The 7,710-nt window shown below is 43.7% G+C and overlaps 1 pseudogene; it reads right to left on the reverse strand.

Annotated features, from left to right (window-relative positions):
• Positions 1-6,072: 6,072 nt before the first annotated feature.
• Positions 6,073-7,501, reverse strand: LOC123450877 (annotated as a pseudogene).
• Positions 7,502-7,710: the final 209 nt, after the last annotated feature.

Here is a 7,710-nt window from a genome sequence, read left to right on the forward strand (position 1 = left end):
CGCTGGTGTTGTTACTACAATACTTGGTAATTTTGTCCAAAAAAGTGTGATGCTTTCATATGCTTTTTTTTATCAGAGTTCAAACAAAGTACACGATTTTGGATCATGCACTTGTCATGTGGATGACTGTGGATTTGACTGTGTAAACAGAAGTATACTTCCATATGATTAGGATTCGCTGGTGTTGTTACTATAATACTTGGTAATTTTGCCCAAAAAAGTGTGCTGCTTTCATATGCTTTTTTTTATCAGAGTGCAAATAAAGTATACGGTTTTGGATCATGCACTTGTCATGTGGATGACTGTGGATTTGACAGTGTAAACAGAAGTATACTTCCATATGATTAGGATTCGCTGGTGTTGTTACTACAATACTTGGTAATTTTGCCCAAAAAAGTGTGCTGCTTTCATATGCTTTTTTTTATCAGAGTGCAAATAAAGTATACGATTTTGGATCATGCACTTGTCCTGTGGATGACTGTGGATTCGCTAGTGTTGTTACTACAATACTTGGTAATTTTGTCCAAAAAAATGTGCTGCTTTCATATGCTTTTTTCTATCAGAGTGCAAACAAAGTACACTTCCGACGGTCGTTACTCCTCGCGGGATCTAGACTGGCCCCACATATTAATACCAGTCTTTTCTGCGCACTTTGTCCTCACTCATGCGCACCCGCGATCAACTTCCCGGTCGGTCACCCATCCTAGAACTACTCCAAGCTAAGCACGCTTAACTTGAGAGTTCTGTTCGAATTGGCTCCAGGAAAATAAGGAATTCTTTATTGATATGAGTAGTCTATCATCCCTAATAAGCCAGGCTATCACATACAGCACCACTCAGAGGAACCGACGTCCTCGTCGGGCCACATGAGCGTTCCCTCTTGGCACAAACATCTATGCATCCAGTCCAGTACATGTACCATGTCGTGTGCCACGACGGGTTTCAAACGTCATGAACAACATGACCGTACACCTGTCCGCAAACATCCGTGTAAGCGCGAGGGTCGGCTCTGATACCAAACTTGTAACGCCCCGGACACACCCGCCGACGGTCATTACTCCTGGCGGGATCTAGACTGGCCCCACATATCAATACTAGTCTTTTATGCGCACTTTGTCCTCACTCATGTGCACCCGGGATCAACTTCCTGATCGGTCACCCATCCTGAAACTACTCCAAACTGAGCACGCTTAACTTGAGAGTTATGCTCGAATGGGCTTCCGGAAAAGAAGGAATTCCTTATTGATATGAGTAGTCTATCATCCCTAATAAGCCAGGCTATCACACATATGTCTTGTTTTTATTCTGCAGATGATTGAAGTATCAACAAAATGGCATAAAGAGTCTAAAGATTGCACCGTCTGATATAATTGTCAAACCATGTCTGAAGTTTGTACTGTATGAACACTGGTGTAATTTGTGTGTATCAAAATGTATGAATATTGTGCATATGATTGCATTACTTTATCCATATTACGTACATTATTTAATTTTGCAACAAGATGTCAATAAAAGTCTGAATATTGCACATTTTACACTTATGCACTCTCTATTTGTATTGTACTGAATATGTCTGAAGATTGCATTGTGTGAACATTGTCAATGTGCTTGTTTTGCAGATTCCAAAGGCAACTTCTTCTCTTCTCACATCATACATGGTGGCTATTTTCTTTGCTCGGGAAAGCATAGGGGTTATCACAAAGGCCACTCTATTAGGTATGACTACTGTGATATAGATAATTGGACACCTAATGTTGTTGACAGTTTAGTGGAGGAAATAGGTTATGAGTCTGAGGGCAGGATCAGGGCTTATTGGTGTTCCTGGGTTGACAGTTTACAAGAATGGACTAAGAGAGATTAAGTTGGGGGACAACACTATGACTGAAAACATGAAGGATTGTGTCCTAAATGGAAACCAGTTCCAGTAGATTTATCTTGATCATGATCACAACGTGAGATCATATGTTACTATTGTTCCTGTTGATTCTGATGATGAGGATCCTACTGTGGTCAAATTCAGTGGCATTGGGCCAAAGAATGAGCAAGTGCAAGAGGAGCATTCACATGACCAGCAAGAGCAACAGGTTGTTCAAGTTCAAGTTCAAGTGGAACAAGCAGAGACACAACATGTGGAGCAACCTAACCAAGAAGAACTTACCCATGCATATCCACAGCAAGTGGAACAAGCAGAGACAGCAGGTGGAGCGGGATAACCAAGTTCAACTTAATCATGCAGATCCACGGCAAGATGGTGATCAAGATCCAAGTGAGGGAGATGCACTAGTTGAAAGTGAGGAAGAGTCAGAAGATGATTGCATACCATGACCCCCTCAACCAGGATATTATGTTCCTTCATATTAGTTGAGCATAGGGCCAAAAAAAACCTGCAGGGCTTTGAACATGGATGAAGCGGATGGTATGTTTGATTTAGCAGTTCATGACTCAGATGATGATTACAATCCACAATTTGTTGATTCATACATTCATATTAAAGATGATAATGACTTGTTTGACAACAATGTTGATTTTGAGAAAGGTAAAGCAGTCCAAGAATAACTTGATGATCCTAGTGAACATGGTGACATGTGCTTGCCTGACTCTGATGAAGATAAGGTTAACCCAAAATTCAAATATTTTAGAGAAGAAGGCCTAGCTCAACTTGAGTTACATGTTGGTTAGACCTTTGGCACAGTTGAGTTACTGAGGAAAGCCATCAAAGAGTACAACTATCGGGAAAGAGTTGACATTAGGTGCCCCAGAAATGATAGGAAAAGACTTGCTGCTAAGTGTGAAGATGGGTGTCCTTGGCTTTTGTCTGCTTCATATGACAATTTAGTAGAAGAGAGAGATCATCTAAAGCAAGAGAAAAGGAGGCTTGAGTACATGATTGGTGATTTGTTCAAACACAAATAGGAGACAAAGGACAAGATTAGGAAGCTTAAGGGGATCCTTGATGAAATAGATTAATGCTATATCTTTATGTTGTAATGATATTTTCAAATTGAAGTGAGCTATGTTGGTGACCTTTTTATGAGTGTTGCTTCTTTTCAACATTTGACACTTCTAGTTAATTATATGAGGACATCATTGCTCCATTTTAAGTCAAAAAACACACAAAGAATAATGACAAGTACAATTATGTGACAATATGTAGGCATGAAGCTACATGCTTCATATTACTTTATAGATCATCCATTACAACCACAACAAAACCCACCATTACATTATAGCTTAGATTAACTTTGGGCAGGTTTCTCACTTAAGAACTACTACAACTTCATAGACCAGAAGCTTCATTGTCTGCTAACTTATAAACTACAACACCTAAGATACCTACTCACCTAACTTAATCAGTTCTTCATAATTGTGATGAAACAGAGCACACAAAGCACCATGACACTAGCCAGCACCAGCTTCATCACTATTAGGATTTATCTACCTAGTTCAAGCAGCATAGCAACTTGTTGCTTTTGGTGGCAAAGTTCTTGTCAATAAGGCTGCCAAAATTGACTCTGCATGCATTGCCTCTTCCAGCAATGCCCCTTCTTCCTGCATTGTCTTCATTCCTCTTCATCTCAAGCTCTTCCCTTTTATCCTGAGTTGTACCTAATGCATCAACAACATCATTCCCAACAAGAACCCTAGTTTCAATGAGATGTTGCACATATTCTAGCTCCCAGCGCCAGAAATCACAGGTAGCCTACATTTTCAGATCAAACAAACCATATTAGCAAATCATGCATTATCAGATGAAGTAGCAAATCAAGCATTAACAAATCAGGTGAAAATTCAGTTTAACTGTCAAAATTCAGTTAACTATCAAAATTCAGTAAACATGTTAAGTTAAATAATTCAGATCAAGAGCAGGGGAGCGAAAACAAGAAGCTCACATTTTGTTTCTTGCACTTATAGAACACCCAGCCATCATGGTCATCAGTGGTCGAGCGGTAGAAGGTCATGGGGTCGTCACAGTCGGGGCAACCGACCAATGGGACAGCGACGACGTGGTCATGCAGTCCAGAGCGGACATATGACATGACTACGACAACCCTTGCACGCCGGAAGCGGAGGACGGGGGATGGATGTGACGACGGGAAGCACGGCAGCACGGCGACAGTGGATGCAGCGGTTCCAGTGGCTGCGGCGATGGCAGTGGCTACGACGGTTCCAATGGCTGCGACGTCGGTGGCGTTAGTTAGGGTTGAGCGAGAAGGACAGGAGAGGCGACGAGGAGAGGAGAAATGACCAAGGTGGTGTGGCGGCGGTCCTACCAGGTGGTGTGGCTGCGGTCCGACCAAGTGGAGTGATGGGTGTAAATGCGTGTCAATTTTGCAAAAAAAACCCTGGCTTAGCAGCGTATAGCAGCCAAGCGACGACCCTGAGCTGAGTTGTCGGTCAAACGCCATGTGACGAGGCCATTCAAACATCAACTAAGCAAATATATACACAAAAACGTATATTGGACCGTATGTGAACCCCATGACAACTATAAGGACCGTATTTCGGGTATTTACAACTACAATGACTAAAGTGGCCACCAGGAAAAGTATGAAGACTTCTCATGAAATTTTCTCGTTCACAAAATCTTCAAGTTTCGTTTGGATCTTCGCCGCAGGAGCTCAGCGCTGCAGGCGCGCGTTAACATCCCACACATGTAGCATCGTTGACGTGGGACGGCCCACTAGCATCGCTCGCGAGCTGTCCAATTTTTTTGTTCTGTTTTTTTCTGTTGATACATTAGGAAAAACCGTCCATATTTTCTATTTGTTATGAAAATAAAAATATATAACCAAAAAAGTTTTACAGATTTAACGAAAAAGGTTAATCCATTTGAAATAAAAGTTCATATATTTAAAAAAGGTTCATCAATTTTGAAAAATGTGCATTGAAATTGAAAAAAAGTTCATCTAATTTGTGAAAATTTCATTGAATAAGTAAAAAGTTCATGGCAATTAAAAAAATTTCTGTATTTTAAAAAAAAGTTCATTGATGTGGAAAAAGTTCATAATTCTTTAAAAATTTCATCAATTTTGAAAAAACAATCATCAATTCTCAAAAAGATGTTCATCAATTTTCAAAAAGTTCATAGAATTTAAATTTCATCGATTTTCAAAGAAAAGTTCATCAATTTTAAAAATGTTCGTCAAAATTTAGAAAATGTTTATCAATATTTTAGAAAAATTACAGAATTTTCAAGATAAAGTTCGTCACCGGCGTTTAGATGGCCTGGCCCCATTTAAGAATGAAGTAGGTGCGAGTTACCTAGGTCAGGAGACCACCAATGGCAAGTGTTTGTGAGTTTGTTAGTGGTGTAATAAGATTGGTATGATGGTAAAATGCGGCTTTATTCAAGTAATCCCAAACCGCCCATGATGGGTGAAAGCACGAGACACAAGGGGGAGCTTCATAGTGTATGTAAAGTGGAGTCGACACGCCTCAACACGGATACATATGAAAATGCATGGCTGTGGCTAGTGTTGTTCTTTGCCTTTTGGAATCTCCAAATGAATGAAAGAGATCCTTTGTGCGGTATGATAGTAGAACCGTCAAACTCATTAGAAAATTGCTCGTGCGTTGCGACAGACGTGTACTCTAGTAATCCAACATTAATTTTGTCTGACATCTCCCCTAATAATAAACCACGGATCGCTTCTGCCGTACGTCACGGTTGTTTTGCAAAAAAGTTCTTCTATTTTCGGTTATTCAACCCGTGGTCCCTCTTTAAGTGGTATCTGAGAAAACGTTTCAGTTTTGTAAATTAACCCCTGTGTTTTGCGAGAATCCCACCCGCACTCCTTTGTTCTATGCTACAATGGATTCCTCGCCACCCACCACATCCCCTTCCTCCCGGTCGGCGCCGCCACGCCTCCTCTTTCTCCTGGCCGTTCCTCCTCTTCTCCACCCTGTCCACCATCCTTCCCCCGTCGTGCGCTCCACATCTCCCCCCCATGCTTCTGCCCAAACCCCGCCACCTACCGCCTCGAGCGGCGGCCAGCCCTCCCACTCCAGAACACTCCACCGTGGCCTCGCGGATCTGACCAGCCACGGAACAAAACGCGACGATGTCAGGCGCTAGGGCGTGACAGACGAGCCACCGCCGAATCGAGGCATGGACCTGCTCCTACCCCGCCTCAGATCCGGCTGCCCGTGACCCGGCACCGCCACCGTCCATATGGTGGGCATGTAGTGGACAGAGGAAGGAGGGAGTGTGCTCCCCGACGTCCCACCTGCAAGATCCATGGTGGAGGATGTCGACCAACACCACCACAAGCTTCCAATCCGCCGCGCGACGGCCATCCCGAGCGCCGCGGAGATGCTGGTGGAGCTGTGCCCGGCGCCGAACGCGTCGTGCGCGCTCTCGTCGCGCTTGGGGAACCCGGCGAGGCCGGAGGTCTTCCGGATGGTGTGCATCCGCGACCGGCGCCCTGTGAGGATCTTGTGCGGGTAGGACTGGTGGCCAACGTCCCAGATGATCTTGTCCTCCGGCGTGTCATACACGTGGTGCAGCGCCACCGACAGCTCCACCACCCCCCAGGCTCGAGCTCAGGTGGCCGCCGGTCTTGGACACCGTGTGCACGATCTCCGCCCGGAGCTCCGCGGCCAGCTGCTCCAGGTCCTGCCATGCCAACCCAGATTCGTTTAGCTAACTGCTAGAATATCTATGCCTTCGAGCATGATTCTCAGCCGTTGCATTCTCCCGTTGCAACGTACGGGCTCTTTTGCTAGTATATCTTACATCAATTTTGACAACATTTAATTTGATAGTAATATGGGTAGGTAAAGATAAGGAAATTTTTGTTCAGTTGAGATTTGGTAAAATTGATTTGATTTTATTCGACTGAGGTAATGCAGGACATGGTTTTGAGAAAGTATTGATTTATGTTTTGTTGTTTTATGCGGCATCGGTTGGGGTTACCAAAGAAACCCACAGAAAACCAGGGGGGGGGGGGAGGGAACGTGAAAGAAAAAATAATTGAGCGAAAGGTGAAGCATGGAACAAACTCGTTAGTAGATTTTCTTTTTCTGTGAAAGAAAACTCGTTAGTAGATTTTCCTACCACGTGGTAAGCGTGGTGGTATGTAAAAGCAATTTCAAACAGACAAAATAGTAGATTTTTTTGATTTTTTTAAACACAGTACAAACACAAACATTCATATATACAAGCGCATATATTCATCTCCATGAACTATACAAACGCATACAGTCATCTTCATGAACGCACTCACGCATACCATATCCCTATAAACACCTTCGAGAGACTAAGACGGCGGTTTACAAAGTCGCCGTAAACGCCTCGACGTCGATGAAACGTCTCCTCTTACCGAATGCGCATCGTTAAAAACCCTGAAATGAATCCATGACGATGAAATTAGTAGCGTGGTCTGTAAAAGCAATTTCAAACAGGCAAAACAATAAATTTTCTTGTCTTGGTGCGTGACCATGACACGGGAGATGCACCAATGAGGAGGGCGTGGGGCCGCTTCAGATCCGATCGCGCCATGCGGCATGCAGTGCAAGCCGCCAACCCCTTTGATTGCCCTGAACGGCATCCGTATCCTCGCGGAATGTAACCACTTTCGGCACGTTGGAGGGGCTCACACGCAGATATCTCTGGACATGGATGCACCCCCCCCCCCCCCCCCACCCCCCGTTTCTCTCTCTCACACACACACATTCTCCAAGTCCAAATCATCGAGAGACGGCCGGAGG

Source organism: Hordeum vulgare, chromosome 4H (assembly GCF_904849725.1).
Source record: "Hordeum vulgare subsp. vulgare chromosome 4H, MorexV3_pseudomolecules_assembly, whole genome shotgun sequence".
Lineage (NCBI taxonomy): Eukaryota > Viridiplantae > Streptophyta > Magnoliopsida > Poales > Poaceae > Hordeum > Hordeum vulgare.